At 38.6% G+C, this 14,355-nt stretch overlaps 1 long non-coding RNA gene across 1 annotated transcript in view; it reads left to right on the plus strand.

Moving 5' to 3' along the window:
- The window catches only part of LOC121674692, a 47,736-nt gene that overhangs the window by 19,103 nt on the left and 14,278 nt on the right, over nucleotides 1-14,355 (plus strand). The window contains exon 5 of the long non-coding RNA XR_006019782.1: nucleotides 13,790-13,867. This is a non-coding gene — a long non-coding RNA (uncharacterized LOC121674692). The remainder of the gene's footprint in view (nucleotides 1-13,789; nucleotides 13,868-14,355) is intronic.

The raw sequence follows: 14,355 nt of genomic DNA on the forward strand, positions 1-14,355 counted from the left end.
AAGAACAGATTGTCTGTGTGATTCATTTATGTTCCCTCTTCTCTCATCCAAGATATTTATCTTGGAATGGAAAACTATGAAAATATGGATGCCTTTTCCCTCCTCTCTTCCATCAGCTTCCAGCTGCTGAAATGCAGAGCTCAAGACAGGGTCTCAAACAGCTTGGAGCATTCAGAAATGAAGTGGTTGTTGGTTCACTTGCTCCTTACTGGAAGAGAGTTTAGATGCAATCCATTACATGTATGATTGTATGAACAAGGTAGCACAGAGAAGTAATTCGCAGCACGTTATCCAATCTGCAGGAGTTCTCTGTGTGCATGCACTGGTTTCTTATCATGGTGAGCAGAGAAAGCAATGTCCACTCTATGAATGTCGTATGCATGTACTCAGAGAGTTTCTTTTCCTTATCTATTACATGAAAGCAGTGACATTCTTCTGTTCTTCTTCCCAGTAAAGTCCACGTAAATATAAACAAAGAGCTGAAAGCAGGAGATATGTTTTATGAGGTATGTATGTGCTTTGCAAAGTGCCACTCTGGTTTGGACTGTCAGTGAAGTTACAAAATCCTGCCTTCCTCTTTTTTTTTCCAAAGAGTAGTTATGACACATGAAATAGCTGCATGTTGTCTTTTCGTGTAAGAGATGCTGAAGAATTAGTCGATGATGTTCATAGCCCTGAACTTCGAACAGGATGTGCTGCTGTCTGTGCTACACCAAAAAAAACCACTTTTGCACTTTATCTTAGCTAATCTAAATGCAGACTATCAAACCCATTATTTGACTGATTCCTCATTAACAAGGCAATTTGCTTACAGGGCAACAGAATCCACAAGTGTATTCTCGTGTTCATCTTTTGTGCTCAGAGGCTGTGCGGTTTTAGGCATTGTGTTGAAAGTTGAATTAGAGCTCAGAGAGGAGGATGATGTCAACATGCCCAAAGAGAAGCTTGCTGTCAGGCTGCCTTTGCATTTCTGTGAGAGGTATTTTCTGCCACATGGAATAAACACCAAACCAAGGTGCTGCTTCAGGACTGGGAAAAATGGAATACATAAAAAAGTATAAAAAGACAGATATTTTTGACAGCATACAAAGTGCACTCAGCTGAGAGAAAGAATCTTAAGTGTAGAAAATGGTAGTGCTGTCCATCAGAAGGGAAAGCCAAATCAAATCAAATCAAATCATCAACCTTGGAAATCTGTCAATGTTAAAGTTGATTTTGTAATGCTAATTCAGCTGTGATTCTCACCCTATATATGTACTACAAGATACTTCATAACATAAGCAATAAAGAATGTTCACTTTAATAGGAGAAGAAAGATGGAAATGCAATATATACAGTCTAGCCAAGAGACTAATTTGAAGGTTAGTTTAGAAAAAACCTGACATTTCTAAGAGTTTTACAATCTTTGATTGCTCTGTTCCGGAGGACAACTTCCCATATGGCCTAGGGAGTGAATCTGGCTTTCAAAACAAGGATTTATTGAGTCAGGTGCAGTGGTGTGCAGACATGTTTGCACCTGTTGGACTGTAAGACACCTGTTTGGGAATAAAGATGGCTCCTGAGCATGAAGGACCTGTCCATTTCCTGTCTAGAACAACACCCCCTGAAGGAGTGGGAGTTTTTCCAATAATTTTGATGGGACCTGGATCAGGCTGTTAGTTTCTTGACACTGACATTGAAGTATATACCACCTGTTTTTCTTATTGTTTAAAAAGGCAAGGAAGAGACAAAAGTCAAACAGACAGTATCAAAAAATAAATGCCATGGTGGCCAGTACTGGGCATTTAGTTGTGTATTGCTGGCACAAGAAACATGCACCTGTAAATTTAGGAGGGATGGTGGTGGGAATATATAATGAGAACATTCCTTATGGCATTTCCTCAGAAACATAAGAAAGCAGAAATACAAGCACTCAAGGACGTCAAGAGTTAGTCATAACCTGTTTTCATGGGATTTCTTTGCATATGGAGTAGTTCCTGACTTAATCCATAAGCAGTTGATTTCAAAGTAGGGCAGCTGATCAGGGACCATTATTGACCATTTTAGAGTAAGGTCTAAAACTATTGCCCCCTAAAAAGGACTATTATGTGTGCATGTTATGTGTGTATGGTTACCCAGTACAACGGGATTTTCTGATCTCCCAAGGATGCTAGAAAAAGATATCAGAATTATTTGAGTGGGAAACTTTATATGCAGTGCAAAAACAAAGAAAAATCCATCATGTTTGCCCAAGAAAATGTTAGATAAGTTGCTCTTAAGAAAAAAAAATCTGGTCATAAAGGGTTCTTTAATTGACCAGATGAATTCAGAATAATATTCAGTGTTCAGGCTAGATATAAGGTCCATGTTTTACCAATCAATTTACTTAATGAGTGGAGCAATTAATCAAGGCATACATTATATTTTTGGCCATTTGAAGTCAAAGTCAGAACTGATCATATGCTTTAGCTCATGCTGATTTTGCTATCCTCTGTAAATTTTTTTCATTGAAGCCCTTTAAGAGAGTGTTTGAGTCAACTGGCAGGAATACAGTTTTTCTTGGTGGTTTTCCAGGAGAAGCAGTGTACAGACCAGAGGCATAAGTGTTCCACAAGTTGAAAACCACTGCATCAGCTTAACCAGAAATCATAAGGTGATAAAATTACATGGCTAAAAGAGCGAGCTAAATCACTGCTAGCTTTAGAGTGTGAACCACCTGCACTCACAGCCACAAATACAGTGTGAGCGTGTTTCCACGAGCCTGTTGCGAAGCCATTGCCTAGGACACTTGCTAGTGTAAAGTCAGGAGAAAACTTATTAGGGAGGGTTAGGGAAATGCGGAGCTGGCACAGACCTGAGATCCATGAGGAAGCCTTGGTAAGGTAATCAGACTTTTCTCTCTGTTTTAAAGCAGTCCAGGATCTAGAGGGCATAGGTGGCAGTCATCTCAGGCACTCAGCCTCGCAACAGTGAGGTGTGTGGTTCTCACAGCAGTAATTTCTACTGAACCACTGCCAAGTTACACTATCTTGATCCATCAGAAAAGCCAAGACAGCATCCTTGCTGTTGTAATCAGCATGAACCTTTTGTGACCAAAAATTCTTTTTACTGGTGCCCGTAGTTCTTATTTCTCTGGTGAAAATTCTGAGTTGGAGTAGTAACGTAATTTAAACCCATTTGTTTCAAGCTGAGAAATAGACATCATGAAAGCTTTTTTTTTCCCCATTTTTTTCTGTTTTGGGACGTATGCTTGAATGATGTCATTTGTTGGTACAGGCTATCAGTAAGTCTTTTATTAATTTTTGGTCTCATTCTTTCTGAAGAGCACATGTACACTCTTTTCACTCATCTGCCTCCCCAGCCCTGACCTGCTTTTATTTTGCTAGTTGGTGGTTGCAACTGTTTTGAGTGTATAGAAATGCTGGGCTTGGAAACTGAGAAAGCCGTTCATTGTCATCAGCAAAAAACCAAACAATGAGCTCAGAATCTGGCTCTTCAGTCAGTTTCTAGTAAAAAGGAGTTCAGTGAATAATGAGAATTAAGCCACAAGGGAAACCAGTGTGCGGTTTGAATGTTGTTTTAAATAAGCTGGGAGTGCTGTCAGGAGTGATGAGGGTATAATGTGGCCACAAATGTGCATTGCCTCTTTTTATCCAGTATGAATTGCATGATCAATATGGTCACATTTCTGAATGTTGAAGAATCCATTAGGATAGATTAAACCATGTCACTGTCACTGCTAACTTCTTTTAGTCTACTGACACCCGTAAATTGAACATTTCCACATATTTCCACATTTAATCTGAACTGCAAAGCAGTTTAAGTATTGGTGCATAGTTTCATAAGTTCAATTATGTGTTTTACTTCAAATCCCAGAGATACAGTAAAAAGACTCATTTAGGATCTTTATGTAGAACTTTGGGGCTGAAATACCTCTTTCATGTTGCTTTAATACATGTTCTACTTAAAAAACAGAATCTTAGTTCAGATCTGTTTTACAATCATATCCTTGCCTTTCAGAGAGGCTGAGGCTCCCTCTTCAAGTCCATGTAGGCTTTTGTTATTTAGCACCTCTGAAAAGGAAAATATGGTTCAGGTGGGAAGAAATATTAAATATTATTATGGATGTTTGAGCTTTAGGTTTTGAACTTACTTCCATGTTAGCAAATTTTGGTTGGGGGCCTGGGATTCTTTCAAGGTGATAAAAGTGGAAGTGAATTTACAAGGAGACAAGTTCTGGCACTTTCAGCCTTTGAGTTGCTTGCAGGGAGCTCAGTGGGACTACTTGCAGAGTGAGGTATGTGGGCAATGTCTTGAAGCGCATGAGAGGCAGAACATACAAAAATTCTTTTCAATAAAAGAACCTATTTCTCCAAGCTTTCTCTCTAAAGATAGATTTCTTAGAAATTAGTGGGTCTCCAGTCTTTATTAGGCAACTTGGTATTTGTCAGACAGAGAAAGTCAAGAAGTCAGTTCTTCAGAAGGGTGCTCATTGAACACTGCTAGAGGAATGTTTATTAAGTAATACCTCAAGAAGTGCTGTAACCTTTTTAGTTTACAGAGAGGAACTTCTGAACTTCCTAGAACTTGTATTTGTTAAATCAGGGACACATGAATGACATCCTAAGGCCTGTGAAATTGTAGTCTTTCCTGAAATTTCCTTAGTATGGATTTGCGCCTTCCCTGAGAAGGGCTTCTGACAGAATAGCTGTTGATAGAGAGTGGGGCTGCTTAGCAGCAGCCTCCAGGGCAAAACAGTCCATCAGAGAAATAACCAGAGTGCCTGCATCCAGCACAGCAAAAGCGTGTTTGTGCAGATCACAATGAGACCTGCACGCCCCGAGATCTCTGCGGTTCTTTCATGTGCTGGCTTACAGGATATGTTCCATGGAGGAAATGAAGGTTTGCTTTTCCTCAGGGAAGTGAGGTCTTTCCACAAATAGTTCTTCAACACTGGCAACAGGGTTCTCCAAAGAATTCTGAGCTCAGATGTTCATGGGGGAAAAAAGGCACCTGAATTTTAAAAACTGTTCATCTTGATAAAAACAAAGTTAGGACTTCATCACTTCAGACCTTGTATGTAGTTCCTGTTTATTTAAAGAAGTAATGCACATTTTCAGAGATGCATAATGTAGCTCAAGGTAACAGAAGAAACTAGAAGCTTCGAAGGGCTGCGAAACTCCAATGTACCCCACTTTCTGTTCTTCAGTGAAATCCTGAACTGAGCTGCTTTCCCTTTGCCATATCTTTTGGAAAAACCTGCTTGTTTTGGTAGGCTAGTCAGGATGAAGAGCTGTAAGAGCTCTCTCAGGAACTCTGTGGCCAACTTCCTCCCTATGCAGGTTGGGGTGCTTTCTGTCTACTCTCCCTAATGCAGGTTACCCAAAAAAATTACCATTTTGTTATGGCATAACCTTTGACATGTGATACAAAGAATATTCATGTAATGTTTTTACTTAAATGTATTCCCCCTGGAAAAGCCTTTTACCTCAGGAGTCCTAGGTTATTTAACAAGTTTGAGGAAGGTCAAATCCCGCTTATCACTGATTGCTGTTACTCATACCCTAATGTGCATAAAATATAGTCCTTGGTTATTAGAAGCTCCAGCCAACAATGGTGGCCTGGTATAGATTTTAGTGATGTTTCCTCTGCACTGGAGAGAAGCCATTTTTTCTTACGGTGGTATTATACTTGTTTTTAAAATGTTTGGCTCTTTTTGTCCATTGTTTGTTTCTGTGATGATCACTAATTGCATATTACAGAGGCAGAGAATGAGAGCTCAAATCCCACACAGCTGACAAATAATTCTGTGGCTGAGAAGCACCAGGGATCAGGTGATTACACCTAGATCAGGTGCTGCAATGTGACAACAGCAACTTCTACTGATGAGGAGGCCTTTAAATATAGATCATGACTGTGTACTGTGCAGTGAGCTGGCTTGGAAATCTCCAGTAGGTGACTTGGCCCTTTGCAGAAGACAGCAGTCCGCAATGGGAATGGCAGACTTGAATTCTTGAACATTTTCAAACCTGCTCAGAAAAAAAAAAAGGTGCTGAAAAACCCCTAACACTTTAATTTGTAAATAGAGCACACCTGGAGTGGACTTTTTATTTTTGCACACAATTTGCATCATTTTCTCTGCCAAATCTTCTGGAATCACTAACTATCAGTACATTACATCTCTTTTTGGACATTCTGTGTAAATGTTGAAATGAACAGACGTCAAGAGAGTTGCAGATTTTTGGCTGTTGTCAAAGAGGTTCTTGAAGAATCTGCGAATCTGGAAGACAAAAGGCAGCCTGAGCTTTAGGAGAGCATCACCTAATCAGCAGCTTTGATCTGGCCTTGTTCTTCCTCTCTTATGGGTGGCAAAGGTTATTTGAGATGTTTTTGGAGAATATGATCTCCTATTGCTTCACTTGGCAGTAATAAGTAGCTGCAATGGTCGTAAAGCAAAATATTTATATCTGTTCGAAACAGTGACAGATGAACAAAATAATTGACTGTTTCTGCTGCTAATATTAATAATTAATTAATTAACAAATCTGACATTTAAATAGTATTCATTAGGTTTTAAAGTTAACAGTCCCTTGAAATCGGTCAGAGAGACACATGTCATTCAAAATTGAGAGCATTTAGAGGAAATTCTGGAACACTGTAGCATACTTTATTGATGCAAAAGGTGCAGAACATGTATATTCTTCACCCAAGGCAACTATATTGTAATTAGTGTGAAAACAACTGTGGTGGCTTTACTCCAGTTCCCTTTACTCCAGTTCATCTGTACAGTTCGTGTTTCAAATGGAGAAATAAAATGGCAGCAACAATTTACCCTAAACAATTCCATCTGTCTTACATCATTAATTAGCACTGGAAGATCTTTAAGAACAGTATGGTTTGAGCTCCACCAGAGGTAAGACTCTTGAGTGGTTTCAGTCACAGTAAAGCTTACTAAAAAGTAAAGTTAATGAACTGAAATACTGATGCTACTCTGAAACAAGTAATATTGACCAGTACTGTGCACAGTTACATGACACAGTGTTTAATACACTGGCAGATATAAACACGCAGAGAGACCAGCACCAAAAGAATTGATAGCACTGGTTGATACTGTACAGGCAATAGCAATGCTGAGAAATTTTAACAAAAATTCCCTAATATAGACATAGCCATGAAGGCTGAAGAACACCAAAAAACCCCAGTATAGGGGACAGCTGATTGGTGGTAGTCAATGTATCTGTCTGAAAATAGAAAAGAAGATATCTCAGGTGGTGTCTGGTTCTGTCAAAACCAATGGCAAATCTCCCACTGACTTCAGTTTTGACTTGAATTTCAACCCCGTTTTCTTCAGGGACCAGTAAGAGGAAGGTGACAGTTTTTTTCTTTTTTTACTTTTCATTTTCCAGAATAAAAAGTGCTTTATTTGGACAACTGCCAGTGACTCCTTAGCAGTTGTCCAGTTTTTAAAAAATCTGTATCAGCCAATTATCTGTTCAAAATAAATACTGTCTCTTTAGCTGGCCTGGATAGTTTCTATGGCAGCCCCATCTTAATTTAAACTCCGTTCTTTTTCCATTTCTTTCCTCTCCCTTCAAACCACCAGCCACTTCACCACTTCACTTTGAAGAGGCTTTTGAAAGCAATATGTAAAAGACAAACTGTGTCTCTTCCTCTGGCAGTGCTGTCCATTTTAGAGAAAGGTTGGGGTCAATGAAGCTCCATCTGTAGTTGTCATTTGCTTTCAGTCATTTTGTCTTTTGCTAGATACAAGAGACCCATAATTATTTCTGCAGAAACTGCATTTTGAACTCAGGACCACTAAATCCCATTTCTTTTCCCTTGTGTCCTCTTTACTATGTAGAAGTGTATTTTGATTTGCTAATCATCTCTGTTAATGTTAGCATGTATATATATGCAGATGAGTAATATTCTCCAACAACAGAAGTCCAGTGGATTCTGATATTTACAATGTGCTTTTAAATGTTATGACTCTGAGGAAATATGGTATTAAATACAATAGCATTTTACAAATTTAATATTATAAAGTCAGTAGGGTAATTTTAGTGACTAAATTTCATTAGGAAATCCTATGTTTGTTTCTCTTACTTCTATTTAGTTTTATTATTTTTTTTCAACTAGTGAGTTTACTTGTAACTTGAGATCTGAGTCCATATGCCTATTTGTTCTTGTAGCTTGCTTGGCACATAAATAATGTTTGCATTTATCGGTACTTGGAAACCAGAGTGATGGTCAACTTAGATTGAACAGAACATTTAAAATGAGAAAGAGGCAGATCCTAAAACCAGACGTGCTCTGTAGAACTGAACTTTGCCAAAGTAAACTGGTAGTTTAAAATTCAGGTCCAGTTCACCTACATCTACTCAGTTTGAAACAGTGCAAGTTTGAGTGGAATTTGTACTCATGCTCCTTCACACGGGTCAGCAGTGTTGTCTTCATTAGCCATCTCTCACAGAGCCTCTGGCAATTTTTGAAGCAGTGGCTTCTGACAAATATCAGAAGTTGGTATTATGTTATGACAGAGAAGGTTAAACCAGTTGCTATTTAAAATGCTATTTCTAAACACACATGATTCCTCCATTAACTTCTGCAGGCTTAATTGAGAAGAGGCCAGTCCATGCTGTTACTGCAGTGGTAACAGAGAGGTCACTCACTGTAGTCAGCCATGGGTTTCCGCAAGCATGGAATTGGGCTGTCGTGGCATTACATGTCAAACTTTTGCTCTTCCAGCCATATCAGTCACCTGAGTCAGCTGTCAAACACACCTGAGGTGAAGGATTAATATGCCTTGTTCCACATTTTACCAGTGGGGAAATTGGGGTGGTGAATGGAATGCCTCATGGTCCTGGCATTCAGGTCCGAAGTCACAGCCGTCTCCTCCAGCCTCTAGAACAAATTGCTAAAAGCAGAGTAGGAAATGCTTTGATTCCTTCAAAATATTCACCTCAGCTGAGGAACCTGTCTGATGATTGATGTGTCTGTGTATAATCCCAAGAATGCCGAAAGGATTACCCAAAGTTTTTAGATGTCAATTATTTGTTGCTCCAAAATGGTTTTGTCTGCAGATAGATGTGTGCGAGTTGGTGGTGTACTCTACTCTGATAAATTTACTCAGGATTTCTATCTATTTTTGACACTCAGGCTTCATTACTATAATTGAATATAACTGAAAGAGTTTCAGCTGATTTGTTCTATGATAGTCTTTTGTCTGAGCCGCGCAGGTTGTTGAGAAAGATCCCCTCTGGTGCATTTTCACTCATTAGTCTTCACTGGTTTTGGGGGGGGTCTCATGAAAGAGTTACCTCTCTCTGTAAGTGTAGTGCTGCCTGCTTAGTTACACAGCTTGGCTACTAAGCCCGAGAAGGTAACAATGAAGTGTCACATTTGAAAGGCTACAAGAAAAAATCGGAATGGTGATAGACTGAACTAATACATTCTTAATGAGAAGAAGCTCTTCTATTGCTTTGAAGGGGTGCAGGGAAAGAAGTACGGCATGCTCAGAAGCAGTAAAACTCTGAAAGCTGCTTTTAATGCTGTTGCAGAAAGAAGGAAGTCACTGTGGCAGAACTCATATAAAATTCATCTTGTAAAATGCAAATACTGTGTTAGCACAATCCTTTGATTGAGATTTACATTCAAAGGTGAGAGATCTGGCTGCTCTGCTCCCTACACAATTAAAAGCTTTTGTGACTGGATAAATTTTGGACACATAGCACAAGCCTTGCCATCAATATATAGTCCACTGACAACTGAATATTTCAAACATCTTGAAATAAATTTTGGATAATAAAAAAATGCAAAAAGCCACCGTTTAAATGTAGCACAGGTAACTCAAAAGAATGTTACCTATGGCTTGTGTGTCCTCAATAGCACAAGATTTCTTAAAGACAGTTCCCAGACATTTTTGAGAAAGTGGCCTTGGCCACCCTCTGCAGTAGAGAAGGGGGAGTGATACAATTCTGGAGGAGAAATGAATCCTGGCTCCACATCCAACAACAGTTTTCTCACACATATGAGGCATTGTCAAGAAATGTCAGTCTTTTAGGAACATCAATGTGTATCATCCAACAGTCTGTCTCCACCTCTGATCAAATTCCAGTGCTTCATCAAAAAGAAATTAACAATGAGACAAGAAACCAGTTGTTACTTTGTACTCAGAGTGGAGAAAAAAATCCTCTTCAGCCTCCATAGTGACCACTGGGATCCCAAAAGTGTGTATGTAATGCAGTGCAGACAAAGTGCCAGACAGACACATTTTTCAAACCTCATTGCTGTTACAGCTCAGTATGTGTTCAAGAACTCAATAAACAATCTTAACTTTCTGTATCTAAGGACTCTTTGCTTATGTTTATGCTCTGTTTGATCAGCATTTAAAGCTTTGTCTTAAAATAGTGCTTCCTCTTTAGAGGAATTTGAAAGATTCCTTCTGAACTTCACTTTTTGGATTGTTGGAAATCTTATAAATTTGAGACCATGTTTACTCCTGGCCCAGTTTTCAGACCTGTGATTATGTGCTGACACTACGTTTTCTTCATTCTCTAATATTTGCATTGTCTATGAGAAAGAATTGTCATATTCCTCAGCCACTGTCTTGCTAAGAAAAATAAGTGAAACTCAGATTCTATCTTTGTAGGACAGATATTCATTGCTTTAAAAATCCAAGTAGGTTGTCTCAGCATCAACTCTGATTTAAGATCATCTTTTTTAACACAGGTGACCGTGTTAATTCTGTGCACAGAATTTCAGAGGAGATTCTCTCCAATGGTACTAACACTTCTGTAGATCTACTAAAAATACTTTGCCACATCCATTGTAGAACTGCATAAGCTCTTTTCAAAAGCTGCCTTCCTGGCTTTTATACTTCTATTTTTCAGTCTTCAGCATTTCCAATTAATCAATTTCATGTTTCATCCAGAATTATGCATTGTTTTAAAGGGGCAGCAGCAAAATTTTGTCCAGTCCATATTATCTGTGCCAACAAAATTGTCTTACTCTTCTCAAGTGATGAATGAGTCCTTCTTGATCGTGTTAAAACCTCCTAACTTTGGTTGCCCATTAAATTTATGAGGGCACACCTAGTTCTTGCTCTTATGATACTAAATAAACCTATTGACTGCCCCTAAAACTAATCTCTGAGAAACACAACCAGCAACTTTCCTCCTCTCAAGTAACACCATCTGTAATATACTTTATTATTGCTTCTGCTTTTCCAGCTTCTTATCCAACTGAAGAATTTTAATACTAGTTTGTGTTACTTCCACTCAAAGTAGAAGTTTCCTGTGAGGACCCATAATAAGCATTTTATATGATACCCAAATATACTAGATCCAGCACATTATCCTTGTCTAAGAAACAAAGTAAGGATTTCAACCACAGGTAATCCCATTGTAATTTCTTCTGGTTTTAATTTTCATGTGTTTTAATCACTTGTTTCAAATCTCATTTAAATGTTCATGGTGCTGAAGTCAAGCTAACAGTCGTGATATCAGTTGACATAACTTCCCTCCCTCTTCTTGGGCATATTTGCCCAATCTGTCATTGCATATTTCTGTCATCTAGTACTATCTCCAAACGATATATATTTAAAATCTTTACTGCTTGTGCTTCCATCTGCCAGCATCTTCAGTAGTCTAGAAAAAAGATAATATGGACCCAGTGATTCTGTCACACTGAGCTACGTATATTTGACTTCCTTTTCAAATGATGTAATTCCCATTGATTTGCCATCATTCTCCTTAGCTGTCCTTTCAATATCTTCATGTACATCAACTTCCTTGAAATTGGGGAAGAGCATTTTATTCAGCAGCAGATCATCTATACATCAAAAATAATATAGATATGCCCAACTTGCCCTTCAGAGCAGTGTCAGGGCCTCACTTCATTGCTTTATTTCTTTATTATTCTAGTAGCTAAAAAATATGTCTTTGTTTTACTTTCCCGTGCAAGGTACGGTTCAACAAAGCCTTTATCCATCATTCCTTTACTTGTATGTGTTATAAGGCCTGAAAAGAAGTTCTGCTTGATAATCCAGGCCTCCTCTCACTCTTTGAGGGTTTTGTACCTATTCTTAGTACATTGCTTTCATTATTTGTTCATTTAGAGATTCTGACCCTCTCCTACAATTTCTCCCTCCTGCCCAGTGCACACAGATTATTTCCATTCTCAATGTAAGTCCATTCTCTCCTGCATTCAAATCATTAAGTTCCTTAGGCCAATCATCTTCTTTCACTGATTTTTCTATTTTCTAAAAGTTTGCCTTATACCAAGCCTTAGTTACAGATCTATTTTCTTCCATCTTGCAATTTAAGAAGCACTGAATTCATTCATAATCACTTCCTCCTCAGGAACATCAGGTTTTTTTCAGCTGTTTTACAAGGTTCTCCTCACACTCACAAAAAAAACCCTAAGCTTAAAATAACCCACACTTTGTTGTCTTATGAATTTTTGTACCAAAAAACCAGTCATCTGAAATGTCTGAGAATATCTAAACCTTGCTATTATTGACAGTATTTATGTCTCTGGAAAATTTAAGTTTCCCCTATTATTTATTTCTTTATCTATTTATAGAGATGATTACAGCTTTCCAAATCTCAGCCTGTCAGACCATATTATCCCATTCTCCCCAAATACTGTCCAAGCTGGGTCTCTTTTACAATCTTCCTTGCAGTGACTTTCATCCTAACAGATTATGTTTTATTCATGCCATCACATTTTAAGATGAATAAACACAATTTGGCTGTTTTACTTTGCTATAACATAAAATTTCCTGACTTTTATGTATTTTAAGTTGCATCCACATAAACCTGCGTGTATCATTTCCTTGTTTTCTTTTTAGATTGAAAAAACCCCAAGGAAAAACAGTGTGAGCTTCCCCACCCTTTCACAAAGTGATCATAAATGTACCTATTCATATTAGATTAACTTAACAGCATTTGGTTTGGTTTGTTTTTTATTTAGCAATATATACTAGTTATGAATAATTCTTTTCTATACCAGTAATGCTTTCTCTTAGTCACTACTCATCCACCTGGAGGAGGTAGAGGTGACACTGAAATACCGATTCTAATCAATGTGTATCATTCAGAATGTACAGAAAATGTGTAGGGTTCAGATAAACAAAAAAGACCAGAAATTTGAACATTAGGAAACACCGAGGAGTGTAGAAATTTATCACCCATCCACACTGGTAACATGTCAGCGTGCTGTCAGGTGCAGCTTTAACCCAAATTCTAGAGCTCTGTGAGTGGAAAACTGCCCAAAAACCTTCAGCCACCATCTCTCATGGCCATCGATCTTAAGAGTCTGCCCACAGATCACAGGGAAGGAATGAATTACAACATAGTCCCTCAGCAAATGTGCCAAGCTCAACTCATCCTAAACATCACCACAGCCTAAGCTGCAGTTCAACACAAAGCTTGCAGGTTGCTGTTCCCAGGGGTAATAAGTTCTTGCCATGCTCTTGGGTATAAGCCCCACGATTAAAATGCCTAGATGTACTGTGAAGTGTTAAAATTAAGTCCTCCTGTGACTAAGCGTAGGAATTATAACTAAAAGCCTGCTTAACAATGCATTTTATTTCCTCTCTGAAGATGATAGGGAATTTAACCTTAGGCGTAAAAAAAAAGTACGGCTAAGCTAGTACTTTAATACATTTCTTCCAGTCAGTGTTGCTGTGATTTAGATGAGAAGCAGCAAGGAAGATTTGAGCTCTCACACTTGACTTTCAGCTGCAACGAAGGGGCATTGGAGGTTACAGGCTAAGGTTTAATTTATATTCCTCCTTTTGTTACAGGCAGAGATGGTACGTGCTGCTTTCCAAGCTCAGAGATCTTTCTTGGTGTTAGCATCTCAATGTCAAGAGCCTCAAGAGGTAAGGAAAGTGACCTGGAGTTTCAAGAGGCAGTGTATGAAAAAGCCTGTGTTCCCATATGTTATTGATCCTGCATTTGCTTTTGTTTGTTCCTTTAGGTATACAGTGCACTTAGAGGCTTGCTTTCACTTTTATAAGCATAGTGCTGTAATAATCAGAAAGCCGTGGTCCAGGGTTAAGAACCTTTTCTGCACTAATATATATAAGATCATTAAAGAAAGCGAAGGAGGTTTCCACTTCACAGCTGTAAGTGGGATCAGTCTTTCTCTGGAAGCTGGAAATGCCATGGAATAGAATGGCTATTTGCCAGGCCCCCAGGGATGCTGCATGGTAGACATTGAAGTCAGCATATAAGCTAGTGAGAGAAAAACCATAATTGGCCCATACACTCAGTATTCCCCAAACTGAGGTCCAGGTTAGGGCAATTCTGGAAGGAAGGCAAAGCATTTTGTCAAGAAAATGAAAAATCAACTTTTATCAAGTTGATT

Source organism: Corvus kubaryi, unplaced genomic scaffold (genome assembly GCF_017639235.1).
Source record: "Corvus kubaryi isolate FWS band 111438036 unplaced genomic scaffold, C.kubaryi_AGA036_p1.0 69, whole genome shotgun sequence".
In the NCBI taxonomy this organism is placed as follows: Eukaryota; Metazoa; Chordata; class Aves; order Passeriformes; family Corvidae; genus Corvus; species Corvus kubaryi.